Genomic DNA, 15249 nt, shown 5'->3' with positions numbered 1-15249 from the left:
TCACTTTTGTTTAACTTTGACTTCTAGAACTCAATAATAGATTTTTGAAGATTAGACTCAGATTGAACTCTCGCCCGGGGTGGCGGGCGGCGGCCTTTGTTTTTAGCGCAAGTCTGATCGAACTTTGGGCTTTTTCCTGAGAGGTCGGGTGCGTTACAACTAATGCATGGTTGAGGAGCCAATCAGAATGCAGCAATTGCAACACCTACATTACAACAGTGACTACACTTCAGAAGTACTTGGTTGGTTGCGAAGCATTTTGGGACGTTCAGAGGTTGTGGAAGGCGCTATATAAATGCAAGTCTTTCTTTCTGTCAATAGTGTTACTGAGCCATGTAAGCTGCAAATGAGGCCTTAATAAGCAAAAGTTGTGTCATTCTTGTGTTGTGTATATACCTCGAGTGCTTTTTGTTCTGACTAGCGATTTGCCATGTTGTTTATGGTAAGTTAGATAAACCGCTGCTTGATAAGGAGAGGAGCATTATAAAATATTACATCCGATGTATTATTCTGCTGGTAAGGTGCATTTGTATATAACTTTCCCTGTCCTTTTATGGCTACAAGGTCCAATTGATGTGAATAAGCACATTCCAATTAGAAGCTGAGGCTGACAAATAGATCCTGAGGTAAGTTAAAGGGTAATTGTAGACAGGCAGCTGCTTGTAAATCTAAGGTGTCAGAAGAATCTAGCAGCAAATGATTGGCAGCATTTAAAACAAGTGTATTGTAGAAATGTGCATGTATGACAACTGATTTGTGACAAATGATGTGTGACAACTAAAGTGTGACGGAGGTGTCTCAACATTTCTACTTCTGTGATTGGCTCAAGTAAATGTTTGGAAGGCCCAGTGTACCCAGAGACCTTGCAGTATGACAGACATTCTTCTTTTTAAATTATGGAAAAATAGAAGTCCCCGGTCACTGTGGTCTCCTGATCGCATTCAGGGGTCGGAGAGGAAAGTCCCAGAATTCCTTTTGCCTGGTTTAGCCTCGGGTTTTTGTCCTGTTTTGTATTTTTGTCGCTCCCAGAAGATGAAATGGCTGACAGTGGGTGGGAAGCATTAGGAGTCGCGATGCTTAATTGCAACAAGACTGAACGGGACAGGTTTGATGGACTGGTTTCTCCCTATCTGTCATTTACCTATGTTTGTATGAGATAATTCTTGCTGTGATTAGTCCTTGCTCCCATTTTCCAATGACTCATCACCAGCTAAAGAATAAACGTACAGCAACTCACAGAGCAGGACAGTCATTTTCCTAAGCTGAGGTGATGAAATCATAAAACAGGAAGTGTCTGTTATCAGTCGGAAGTTTGACCCAGTGATATATAGGAAATGCAGTGAACTGCTGAAAATCGAAAATGAAAGCAGTGAGTCCAAGTCCTAAAGAAGGAGCTCTGTATAAATGTCAATGTGTATTTCCAGAAGTTTGTGCTTTTATTTAAGTCTCAGCTTGGCTCAGTCAGTAGCATTCTCCTCTCTGAGTCAGAGGTTGTGGGGGTCAAGCCCCACTCCAGGACTTGAGCACATCATCCCGGGTGACACTGCAAGGAAGTGCTGCATTGTTGGAGGTGCCGTCTTTTTGGATGAGATGTTAAACTGAGGCCTGTCTACACTTTCAGGGGGATGTGAGCGGTCCCATGGCACTAGTTGGAGAAGAGGAGGGAATCTTTGTAACAAGATAGATGAACTAGTGGCACAAAACATGGTTGCAAGGTGGCCAAGGTTGGGAACTAAATGTTCCAGGGTACTTGACGTTTCGAAAAGACAGGCAGAATGGAAAAGGAGGGGGAGTAGTCCTGATAATAAAGGATGACATAAGGACAGTAGTGAGAAAGGATTTTGGCTCAGAAGATCACAAAGTAGAATCAGTATGGGTGGAGATAAGGAATAACAAGGGGCAGAAAACACTGGTAGGAGTAGTATATAGGCCCCCTAACAGTAGCTATACCGTTGGACAGAATATTAATCAAGAAATAGTAAGAGCTTGCAACAAAGGTAATGCAATAATCTTGGGGGATTTTAATCTTCATATAGACTGGACAAATCAAATTGGCAAAGGAGGACGAGTTCATGGAATGCATTTGGGACAGTTTCCTAGAACAATATTTCATGGAACCAACCAGGGAAAAGGCTACTTTAGATCTTGTATTGTGTAATGAGACAGGGTTAATTAGCAATCTCATAGTAAAGGATCCTCTGGGGCAGAGTGATCATAATATGATAGAATTTCACATTAATTTTGAGAGTGACTTGCCTAAGTCTGAAACTAGAGTCTTACACTTAAATAAAGCCAATTACATAGGTATGAAGGGTGAGTTGGCTAAGGTAGATTGGAAAAATAGATTAAAAGGTATGGCAGTAGATAAGCAGTGGCTAGCAGTTAAAGAAATATTTCACAATTCTCAACAAAACTCCACAGGAAAAGTGATCCAACCATGGCTGACTAAAGCAGTTAAGGATAGCATTAGATTAAAAGCTTAGAATGTTGCAAAGAATAATAGTAATCCTGAGGATTGGGAGAGTTTCAGAAACCAGCAAAGGTTGACCAAAAAATTGATAAAAAGGGAAAAAATAGAATGCGAGAAAACTAGCAAAAAATATAAAAGCAGATTGTAAGAGTTTCTACAAGTATGTAAAAAGGAAAAGAGTAGCAAAAGTAAACGTTGGTCCCTTAGAGGCTGAGACAGGAGAAATTATTATGGGGAATAAGGAAATGGCAGAAACGTTGAACAAATATTTTGTATCTGTCTTCATAAGTGGTGGGGAACCAAGGGTATAATGAAGGTGAGGAACTTAACGTAATTAATATAAGTAGAGAAAAAGTACAAGAGAAACTAATGGGACTAAAAGCCGACAAATCCCCTGGACCAGACGGTCTACATCCTAGGGTTCTAAAAGAGGTGGCTAAAGAGACAGTGGATGTATTGGTTTTGATCCTCCAAAATTCAAATCAAATCAAATCAAATCAAATCAACTTTTATTGTCATTGTTAGTGCACAAGTGCAGTACAACGAAATGTAGGCTTGCGGCTCCCGAGAGTGTACATTTAGATTAAGACATTTAAACATTCAACATACATTTGGCTTGTAATACATTAACATAAACATAACCATAATAAAGTGCATTGGCAGATGTGCAGGCTTTAGAGTTTATTTGTGGAGTTCAGTAGGATGACAGCCCTGGGAAAGAAGCTGTTCCTAAATCTGGTCGTACGGGTGCGAATGCATCTGTAGCGTCTCCCAGATGGCAGGAGGGTGAACAGACTGTGGCTGGGGTGGGTAGGGTCTTTGATGATGGACTGTGACCTCCGTAAACAGCGTTTCTGGTATATGTGCTCTATGGTCGGTAGCCGGGTGCCGGTAATGCGTTGGGCAGTTTTGACTACCCGCTGCAGGGCTTTCCGGTCATAGTAGCTACAGCTGCCATACCATACTGTGATACAGTTCGTCAGGATGCTCTCTATTGTGCAGCGGTAAAAGTTAGAGAGGATCAGGGGTGACAGGTTACATCCCTTCAGCCTCCTTAGGAAATATAGGCGCTGCTGGGCCTTCTTCACCAGAGAGGAGGTATTGAGGGCCCAGGAAAGGTCTTCCGTGATGTGGACTCCGAGGAACTTAAAGCTGTCCACCCTTTCCACCACAGCCCCATTGATGTGGATGGGGGGGTGACTTCCGCCTTTAGACTTCCTGAAGTCCACAATGATTTCTTTGGTTTTCTTGATGTTAAGGGCCAGGTTATTATTGGCGCACCACTTCACGAGATGCTGGACCTCCTCCCTGTAGGCTGACTCATCGTTGTTGGTGATCTGGCCTACTACCGTGGTATCATCTGCAAACTTGATGATGGTGTTGGAACCATGAACAGCCACACAGTCGTGGGTGAAGAGGGAGTAGAGGAGGGGGCTCAGCACACATCCTTGTGGGGCCCCCGTGTTCAGGGTCGGGGGGGGGGGAGGTGTGGTTACCTAATTTGACAGACTGGGGTCTGTTTGTTAGGAAGTCCAGGGTCCAGTTGCAGAGGGAAGTGTTCAGGCCAAGAGTTTGGAGTTTGGTGGCCAGCTTGTTGGGGACGATAGTGTTGAATGCTGAGCTGTAGTCTATGAACAGCATTCTGATGTAGGTCTCTTTACCATCTAAGTGATTCAGTGCCGAGTGTAGAGCAGTTGTGATTGCATCCTCCGTTGATCTGTTTGCACGATAGGCAAACTGGTGTTGGTCAAGAGAGGCGGGAACACTGGCTTTGATGTGAGCCAGGACCAGTCTCTCGAAACACTTCATTATGATGGGTGTGAGTGCGACAGGTTGATAGTCGTTCAGGCACGTCACAGCCGTTTGTTTTGGCACAGGAATAATGGTAGTGGTCTTGAAGCATGTAGGGACTACTGCCTGGGCCAATGACAGATTGAAGATGGCGGTGAAGACATCAGCCAGCTGATCAGCACATTCCTTGAGTACCCGTCCAGGGATAGTCCCTAGATTCTGGAATGGTCCCAGCAGATTGGAAGGTCGCAAATGTAACACCGCTATTCAAGAAAGGAGGGAGAGAAAACACAGGGAACTACAGGCCAGTTAGCCTGACATCAGTCATTGTAAAATGCTGGAATCCATTGTTAAGGAAGTGGTATCAAGTCACTTAGAAAATCATAACATGATTAGACAGAGTCAACATGGTTTTATGAAAGATAAATTGTGTTTGACAAATTTATTAGAGTCTTTTGGGGATGTAACTAGCAGGGTAGATAAAGAGGAACCAGTGGATAACATAAAAGGTTATTACACAAGATTAGGGCTCATGGGGTTGGGGGTAATATAGTAGCATGGATAGAGGTTTGGTTAACGGACAGAAAACAGAGAGTAGGGATAAACAGATCTTTTTCAGGTTGGCAGGCTGTAACTAGTGGGGTGCCACAAGGATCAATGTTGGGGCCTCAGCTATTTATAATCTATATTAATTACCTAGATGAAGGGACCGAGTGTAATGTATCCAAGTTTGCTGATGACAAAGCTAGGTGGGACAGTAAGCTGTGAGAAGAACACAAAGGGGGCGATTTTGCCAGCTTTGGGGATGCGGGTCTGCCAGGAAAATGGCAGAATCTGGGGGTGGGTACCCATCCCGCCCCATCCCGCCTCCATGCCATCTTCCCAGGAGGCGGGTCCCCGACCCGTGCCAGGTCCCGTCTCCTCAAGGCGGGAAGGGGATTAGTGCCAATTAACTGCCTGTTAACAGGTAGTTTTTTGGCTAATCCCTATTTTGAGCCCTGAAGTGTGGGCTTCCTGATGGCTCCGAACCTCGCCAGGGTCAGCGAGGCGGGCCGTCGGTCTGTGGGGGTCAGAGGTGCCGAGATGTCCGGTGTGCAGGTGAGTGATGGGTGCATGTGTGCAGAGGTAAGTGTGTGAGGTGTGTGTAAAGTGTTTTAATAAGTTTTACTTACCTTTACTTCTTCCTGCAGGCTTCCTCCCTTCAGGTCTTGGGAGTCCCTCAGCTCACCGGCACAGAAAGCAGAATGGCCGCTGAACTGTCAAAAGCTGCAGCCTCTGCTTTCTGGTCTGGAAGGCTTTCTAATTGAGTCTTGAGTAAAGACTCAACTTGGAGGACAGATTGTTAGTGTTTGACAGCTTCACAGAGCTGTCAAACGATAACATTTCATCTGTCAAAAGCTCTTGACAGATGAAACGTCACTCGCTGATGTCACCTGTAACCGGCTTTACCTTAATTGGCCTGCTAAGCCCGCTGGGCGGGCTTAACAAGGTCAATCAAGGGAAAATAGCATGGGTTGGCCACAAGTCGATGGAGGCGGGACTAAAACCCGACAAGTGGGAGTCCCGCCTCCAAAAGCTCCCCATTGAGAAAATCCAGCCCTTAGAGTCTGCAAAGGGATATAGATAGACTAAGGTGAGTGGGCAGTAAGGTGACAGATGGAGTATAATGTAAGGAAATGTGAGGTTATTCACTTTGGTGGGAAAAATAGAAAAACTGAATATTTTTAAATGGTGAAAAACTTTCACATGTTGGTGTTCAGAGAAATTTGGGTGTCCTCGTGCAAGAAACACAGAAAGTTAGCATGCAGGTACAGCAAGCAATAAGGAAGGCAAATGGTATGTTGGCCTTTATTGCAAGGGGGTTGGAGTATAAGAGTAAAGAAGTCTTGCTACAATTGTACAGGGCCTTGGTGAGACCACACCTGGAGTACTGTGCACAGTTTTGGTCTCCTTAGCTAAGGAATGATATACTTGCCTTGGAGGCAGTGCAACGAAGGTTCACTAGATTGATTCCTGGGATGAGAGGGCTGTCCTATGATGAGAGATTGTGTAGAATGGGCCTATACTCTCTGGAGTTTAGAAGAATGAGAGGTGATCTCATTGAAACATACAAGATTCTGAAGGGGATTGACAGGGTAGATGCTGAGAGGTTGTTTCCCTTGGCTGGAGTGTGTAGCACTAGGGGGCTTAGTCTCAGGATAAGGGGTAGGCCATTTAAGACTGCGATGAGGAGGAATTTCTTCACTCAGAGGGTTGTGAATCTTTGGAATTCTCTGCCCCAGAGGGCTGTGCATGCTGAGTCTTTGAGTATATTCAAGGCTGAGATAGATAGATAGATTTTTGGACTCTAGGGGAATCAAGGGATATGGAGATTGGGCGGGAGAGTGGAGTTGAAGTCGATGATCAGCCATGATCTTTTTGAATAGTGGAGCAGGCTCGAGGGGCCATATGGCCTACTCCTCTTATTTCTTATGTTCTTAACTCCTTCCACAATCACACCTCTTCCTTTAAAGGTTAAGCCCTAGACAATTAGGATGAAATGCTTCAATTGGACCTTAAATGAGTGAAATATCATTAACTCAGGGTCCGTGCGTTAACATGTTACATCAGCTGGAAAAAGTTAGTGTCTGGTCCATTAATTCCAGTTTGAGATTCCTAGCTCTTAGTGTTCATGTGTGACTCTGAGCTCCAGAATACTGGATCCAGCAGGATAATAGGCAGAGAGGAAAAAATGCCCTCACCCAGCTCCACCCCCATTCCTGTTTCAGTTATGATGGAACAGAGACAAATAGGTTCCACTAGACCAAAGAACATAGCAACTGGCCTGCTCCGCCATTCAGTTAGATCATGGCTGATCTGTACTTCAACTTCAATTTCTCCATATCCCTTGATATCCTTACCTAACAAAAATCTACTGATCTCAGTCTTGAAAGTTCCAGTTGTCCCATCCTTTTGGGGAAGAGAATTCCAAATTTCTACTACCCTTTGTGTGAAAAAGTACTTCCTGATTTCGTTCCTGAATGGCCTAGCTCGAATCTTAAGATTATGTTGTTTTGTTCTTGATTCCCCCGCCGTCTATCCTATCAAATCCTTTTATCATTTTAAACCCCTTGATCAGATCATCCCTCAACCTCCTGTATGCAAGGGAATACAAGCCAAGTTAACACAACTTGTCCTCATAACTTAACCCTCCAAGCCCCGGTATCATTCTTGTGAATCTGCGCTGCACCCTCTGTAAGACCAATATATCCTTTCTGAGATGCGCTGCCCAAAACTGAATGCAGTAATACAGGTGGGGTCTGACCAAGGTTCTATGCAACTGAAGCATAACTTCCTCCTCTTTGTATTCCAGCCTTCTTGAGATAAAGGCCAAAATTCCATTAGCTTTTTTGATTGCTCTTTGCAACTACACATCAAACCATAAGCTCAGCAGAATACAGCTGACTCTAATGCTTCAGCCCCTGTGCTGGAACCCATCAGCACCTGAACTGTGATGAAATCAGAAACCAGCAAAGTTATAAAATGTACATCCTGCCACTCCTCAAATCTCTTGTATGAAGGTATGTGTTGATCTGTTTTTTCCAACACACTCCCCACACCTTATGAGTCATTTCTGCCCCTCTTCTTCACAGTACCATTCCCGGTTTGCTCTCAGATTTCTGCCAATGTCTTAGCACCCCAGCTCCCTCTGAGCATCAACTGAGATCAAGAACTGAGCAGGTGGGAGGCAGATCCAATTCAATCACATAATCCCAGTCTTTGACTCCCGTCATCAGTCAACTCAACCTCAGACTCAACAGAACCAATGAATCAATCTCCTGTGCTCTTACCTTACAGCGGGATGTGACAAGTTAAACTGATCTTCTTGGTCAGTTGTCCCTTAGCCTATAAATTAAAAGATAATTGAGAGGTTAAATCATGTAAAGGAATCACAATGACAATTAGCACTAGTCTAATGAACTCCTCACTTTGACTGCCTATGATCTATCCCCTAATTGTTCTTTTCCTCAACAATCCCCTTTTTCCCTCCTTGTTAAGTGCTCGGAGAGGTTCCTTTTACACAAGGTGCACTCTAGGAGTTCTGACCCCAACTCACACAGCCAAAGCTTACCTTACTTTCAAGAAGAAGCACTGGAAAGGGTTCAAAGAAGGAGAATGAGTCAAGTTCTATCATATCCTAAATCATTGTGCTAGGAAGCTTGTCTCCATTGGGGAAAACATGATCCATTATCTTCACTTGCTGAAGGGATTTATTGGGATAAGTGTGGAGAAGGTCTTTGTGTTGAACTAGGAGACAATATGAGCTACGGGAACCACTGAGCTAATTGTAATTGTAATTGAGTATAGGAGATTGAGGAGTGAACTGTTCCTGTGGAACTTGAGCCTCAAAGATGTGAATTATTCAGAACATTGTCACTCAGTGCAGTGAATGTGGATTTGTTGCAGCTGTGACAAAGCATTTCTATTCTATCCAGTTCTGATATGATGTCTGTTTAAATCCAGTCACAGAACATAAGCATTTTAAAATAAATACAACTGCAGTCTGAATCCCTGTACCATGCTTATTTCAACACAATGCTGCAATTTTCATTGGCTAGAGGCTGGAGATAGAAATAATTCAAATTTAAACAATGCCGTGTGATTGATCCAGTTTTAAATTTGAATGGTCAGATACTCAAAATCCAGGTAGTCCCGCTAACTCTTTTCCACAGAATAAAATCAGATGCTCTGTTTGAATCTGACAGTGAGTTTGAAAATCTCTGTGAGAAGAAACTGTCAGTTTGAATCTTCCAAGAGATACTTTAGATTGGAACAAGAATCCTGCAGGGCCAAAAATGTTAAAAAGAAAAAGAAATACTGTATAATAAAAAAGGCATTTACCAAGGGTTAGCTCACTTCTTACAGTTGTGATCCTTTTATTGTTATTTAACTTGAAGGGCTCGGTGGAAGGATATCTACTAGAAATATATAAGTAGGGCCAGAAACTTACTCGAAGATGCTCCCCCTCCCACTCCATCACCGTAACTTCACTGGAAGTGCGACAGAAATTCCGTTGATGTACATAAAGAAAGTTTCCGTCGCACTTTCAGCAACATTACAGCAATGGAGGGAGAGCAGCTCCAAGGCAAATCCCATTCCAAATTATACATTTTTTACTTATTTAATTTTTCCATCTTTTGAATGTTACCACACCCATTTAATATCCTTTCACAGATCATGGACTCTATTCACCCATTTAATGTCCTCTCACAGCCCGTGTACACTTTACCCGAACATGGACTCGACCCACTCACTCAATCTCCTTCCACATCTCATGTACATTCTACCCAACCATGGCCTCTACTCACCCATTTAATGTCCTCACAGCCCATGTACACTCTACTCTACCATGTACTCTATCCACCCATTTAATCTCCTTCCATAGCCCATGTACACTCTACCCGAACATGGACTTGACCCACTCACTTAATCTCCTTCCACAGCTCATGTACACTCTACCTAACAATGGACTCTACTCATCTATTTAATGTCCTCTCACAGCCCATGTACACTCTACCCAACCATAGACTCTACCTACCCATTTAATCTCCTTCCACAGCCCATGTACACTCTACCTTATCCTGGACTAGACCCACCCATTTATTCTCCTTCCATAACCTATATACTCAGTACCCTATCACGGACTCTACCTACCAATTTAATCTCCTTCCACGGCCCATGTACATTCTACCCTATCATGAACTCTACCCACCTGTTTAATCTCCTCCCACAGCCCATGTATGCTCTACCTGAACATGGACTCTACCCACCTATGTAATCTCCTTGCACAGCGCATGTACACTTTACCCTATAGTGGACTCTACCCACCCATTCAATCTCCTTCCATTACCCATGTATGCTCTTGAGATAAACTTCTACATAAACACCCTCTGAACCCCAAAGAGAATCAAGAAGAGCTCCAAAATATTCACCCATCCTTACCACCCCGTTGTTGATTGTCACTTGTAGTCAATGGAATTTTTGTTCAATACCCTAACCCGCAGCATGGAAATGGTCGGATGAAGTCCTATACATGGATCTCAGTAATGAATAGGCTGGTTCAGCTTCCTAGCTTCTTATATCTCCATGAAATGAGTGACCTGTCAAACGACCTGCTCAGTTTTATTTTTTTGAGTTAGAAAATAAAAAGAGAAAAAGACAGTTTATCGTTTGGTTGGAGATAATTCGACAGTCAGCTGAAATGTCAACTCACAAAGGCTCAGCAGTCAAATTGTTGACCTGTCTAATCCCCTTTCCAGAGTTAGCTGGCTCAGTGGGTCGTACTCTCATCTCTGACTCAGAAGATTGTGGGTTCTAAGCCTTGCTCCATTCAAAGTACAGAAACTGTGAGCTGACACTTCCCCGCAATAACGAGGGAAGATTACACTGCTGGAAGAAGAGCAGAGTTCTCCTGGTGTTCTGGCCAACATTCCTCCCTCAACACCCCCAAAACAGATTAACCAATCATTCATCTCATTACTGTTTGCGAGAATGTGCACGTAGAATATTCACTGGTCTTCAGAAGGTAATTCATTGGCTGTGAAGCGCACTGGGACATCCTGAGGTTGTGAAAGATGACATATAAAATGGAAGTTTATTTTTTTCTTTTATTAATTCATTGGATGTGAGGAACTTTGGAATGCTTGATGATGGAGAAGATGCTATACAAATGCAAGTATTTCATCTCTTTCAGATCCAGAAGAGCCAGTGTTTATCATTTTCTGTTGTCATATTTTTTATATTTTTCTGTTTTTTAATTACTTTTTATTGAAAATTACAAAACAAATAACCAACACGCACATAACAGCACCCAGACAAGACAATTTAATCTGCAGTCTACCTGGAATTGTCAGGTTCAGGAACATGCCTGACACATTTTCTATATCTGACCAGTCAGTGTTTAAACAGACACAGTTTAAGTACCTAATTTGTATGGGGTAGAATGCAGGGCACAAAGAAATACAAAAAAACAGAAATAGGCCACTGGGGCCAACCATCCTGTCTCTGTCTGATCATTCTCAACCCCATCTATCCACCTTCTCCCCTATCCCTCAACCCCAGCCACCCACCTTCACCCCTATACCCTAAACCCCACCCACCCACCTTCTCCCCATATTCCTCAACCCCACCTACCCACCTTCTCCCCACCCCTCAACCCCACCCGCTCAACCCCACCCACCCACCTACTCCCCATATTCCTCAACCCCACCCACCCACCTACTCCCCACAACCCTCAACCCCAGCTACTCACCTTCTCCCCATATCCCTCAGTCTCATTTACCCACCTTCTCCCCATATCCCTCAACCACACCCCCTCATTAATTCCCTTGTTCACCACCTACCACTTTCTCCTCATATCCCTCCCCACCGTCTCCCTATATCCGTCTATTCCCTTCCCTTTCCAGAAAGGCACCTAACTGTTCCTTCCCCTGTTTATACTATATAATTCTCACTTTGTGCTAACTGATTCCACAGAGGAAATTTGGTTGCTCCTGCCCCATATGTGAGGTCCTGTGAGGTATTTTAAATTTAAATCTCACATGTCTATTACCTTTTATGTTTCGTAGTTTCCCATTTACTCCAATTATTTCAATGACACCTCTCAGTCCTAAACCTTTTACTGAACAATTTACCTGGAAATGGTTTATCAGAATCCCTTTATCATTTCGGCAGCTTCCAATAGTCCTCAAAGTCTCATTCCTAAATAGCACAAACTCAACTTCATTATCCTTTGCACGTAACCTGATCCCCAAGACTTGGGGGTCGATTTTAACTCAGGTGCGGGGAATTGGCGGGTTCCCCGAATTTAGTGATTCCAACATGATTCTAAATGGGTCTGTGAGATTGATGCAATTTTAACTCAATTAGCCAAATGATTTCCAGCATGTGGGAAGCCTTGGCAATTGAGTATTTCCAGTCAGAAAGTCGCAGAATATGACGTCATCATTGCTGCTGCTTCTAAGGTCCACAGCAAGCCTTGCTTCCTCTGCAGGCTCCCAAACTTCACCATTAAGATGGCACAGGAGCCTGCAGGAGCAATGGCCAGCGGGAGGGCCAGATCTGCCCCCAAATTTGATGAGGCTTCACTCCAGGCATTACTGGATGGTGCTAGGGCCCACAGGGAGGTCCTGTTCCCTTCTTCAGGGAGGAAGAGGCCTCCCAGTCAGACCAAGGCTGTGTGGCTACAGGTGGCAGGTCAAGTCAACTCCTTGGGGCTCACACGAAGAACGTGGTTGCAGTGCAGGAAAAGAGAGCTCACAATGAAAGAGAACAAGCGAGGACAGGAGGAGGGCCACCATCAGTAGCCCACCTCACCCACTGGGAGGAGGCGATCCTGGAGATCGTGAGACTGGAGGATGAGGCGCAAGTGGGGGACGGACAGACGGGTGCATCACAGCAAGCTGGTGACAGAATAGTTTTCCATCTCTCTCATTGACATTACATGAGTCACTGATAATGATTCTGGAGCTATAACAGATGGTCCTTTGATCATCTGCAATATGCAATGTGCATGTAACCTTGTCCTCACATCTCTAGCTCTTTCCTTCACTCCCGCACAGGACCATCGAGAGCCCCTGTCCCCATTGTCCAGGAGGAAGAGCCCGAGCTTCCAGACTCCTCAGAGGAATCTGCAACCTCTGAGGGCGCAGCGTCCGCAGAATTCAGCGCATCCAGCACCAGCGCAGACACTCACACCTCGGTGGGACCTTCGGGACATAGAGTACTGTTGTCACCTGGTGTATCACAGCTCATAAGTGAGCATCAGTAGATTGTGGAGACAGGGACAGCAGTGGAGAGTGCTAGTCAGAGGGTGCATGATTCTGCCAGCTCGGCTCAGCTGCATGTCGACCCTCTGCCTCTGGGTCCATCCATAAGATCAGCGAGGCTGGAACTCCAGGAACAGATGCAGGAGTCTCTGGCAGGTTTTGTCTCCAGGGTCGATGTGAGTGTGGAGTGAATGGAGGAGTCCATAGCGACCATGAGCAGAGCCTTTGTGGAGTCATTGGCGCATGAACGCATCACCAGGAAAGGATGGCAACCTCCATGGAGGAGATAAGTCGCCAGGGTATGGAAAACATGGTGAGTGCTCATAATAGAATGACATCTCTTGAGGAGCGTTGGGCATCTATTGAACAGAGAAACCAGACCTTCATGGAAGTCCTTCCGAGTAGGGCTGCCAGTGCAGATACAGGTGCCCATGGCCCCCTGATGTGCAACAAGGTGCTCTCAAGCCACTTCCAAGCGCTGGCCCCTTCTGGCCTGTGCAGCTTCAGGTGGGTGAGCAGCAGTCTGGCGCTCCTGTTGCTGCTGCTGTTGTTCCTGGTTCTGCTGGTGCCACGGCTGGTGTTCGAGTTCATCTAATGCCCAGAAGGGAAGGAAATAAATGGCTCCCATGCTTCTGGCATATGCCTCCGCTGAGGAAGCGCTGAGTGATGCGCTATCAACAATACCAAAAGACTACAAGATGGACTTAAATGAAGTAGGCTTTTATTGACTAAGAACTAGAGCATGCCTCTGCTAGTGAATCCATCCTAAGAGCTCTAGGGGGAAGGGTGGTGAGTCACCTTTATACCCGGGCTTAGGGGTGGAGCCAGGGGCTGAGACATGCCTGGACTTGTACAGGGTTAACAGTGGTTTACCACACAGGCATGTACAGGTTAACAGTGGTTTACCACATTCACCCCTCGTTTAAAAAAGAGTCCGGTGGGGTGAAGTGTTTCAAAAGTTCGTATACGAAAGTCTCTCCGGGGGTCTTGTCTGCCGTAATTATCTTCATGGTGCCGGTTGCGGCGGTTCTTTGCCCACGGCCGCTTCTCGCGTGGGATGGAGCACTGGCGTGTCGTCCTCTCGGGGTAGGGATGGCACCGGCATGTCGTCAGTTCGTGGTAGACACCCCGGTGGTGCGTCGTGGGTAGTGGTGGTGGGTGGAGGTAGTGGATGGTGATTGATGGTGTTTCGGGTGGTACCTGAGGGTGCGAGGTCTCGAATTGAGACTGTGTCCTCCCGCCCGTCAGGATACGCCACGTAGGCGTACTGTGGGTTGGCGTGGAGGAGGTGAACCTTTTCGACCAGGGGGTCCGTCTTATGGCTCCCTCACGTGTTTCCTGAGCAGGACGGGTCCCGGAGACGTCAGCCATGGCGGTAGTGATGTCCCCGAGGTGGATTTCCTGGGGAAGACGAACATCTTCTCGTGAGGGGTGGCGTTTGTGGCAGTACAGAGCAGTGATCGTATGGAGTGGAGCGCATCGGGGAGGACATCTTGCCAGCGGGAGATTGGGAGGCCCTTGGATTTTAGGGCGAGCATGGCGGTCTTCCACACCGTTGCGTTCTCCCTCTCTACCTGTCCGTTACCCCGGGGGTTGTAGCTGGTAGTCCTGCTCGTGGCTATGCCGTTCTCGAGCAGGTACTGGCGCAGCTCATTGCTCATGAACGACGAGCCCCTGTCGCTGTGGATGTAATTGGGGAAGCCAAATATGGCGAACAGGTCGTGGAGGCACCTGATGACTGTGGCACTGGTCATGTCCGGGCAGGGGATGGCGAAGGGGAAACGGGAGTACTCGTCAATAATATTGAGGAAGTACGTGTTGCGGTCAGAGGAGGGAAGGGGCCCCTTGAAATCGACGCTGAGACGTTCGAAGGGGCGGGTGGCTTTAATCAGGTGTGCCCTGTCTGGCCTATAAAAATGCAGTTTGCATTCGGCGCAGACCTGGCAGTTCCTGGTCATGGTCCTGACCTCCTCGATGGAGTAAGGCAGGTTGCGAGCTTTAATAAAGTGGAAGAACCTGGTGACCCCCGGGTGGCAGAGATCATTGTGGAGGGTCCGTAGCCTATCGACTTGTGCGTTGGCACATGTCCCATGGGATAGGGCGTCTGGGGGCTCATTAAGTTTCCCAGGCCGGTATAAGATATCGTAGTTGTAGGTGGATAACTCGATCCTCCACCGCAAT

At 45.8% G+C, this 15249-nt stretch overlaps 1 protein-coding gene across 1 annotated transcript in view; it reads right to left on the bottom strand.

Moving 5' to 3' along the window:
* shank3a (SH3 and multiple ankyrin repeat domains 3a) overlaps positions 1-8134 on the bottom strand; it is a 1542118-nt gene extending 1533984 nt beyond the window's left edge. The window contains exon 1 of the mRNA XM_086010558.1: positions 8092-8134. The gene's annotated coding sequence lies outside the window, so the exon portion shown is untranslated. The remainder of the gene's footprint in view (positions 1-8091) is intronic.
* Positions 8135-15249: the final 7115 nt, after the last annotated feature.

Source organism: Somniosus microcephalus, chromosome 17 (genome assembly GCF_052327205.1).
Source record: "Somniosus microcephalus isolate GS21.2 chromosome 17, FLI_Smic_1.0, whole genome shotgun sequence".
Lineage (NCBI taxonomy): Eukaryota > Metazoa > Chordata > Chondrichthyes > Squaliformes > Somniosidae > Somniosus > Somniosus microcephalus.
This window is presented reverse-complemented; position numbering and strand designations above follow the sequence as displayed.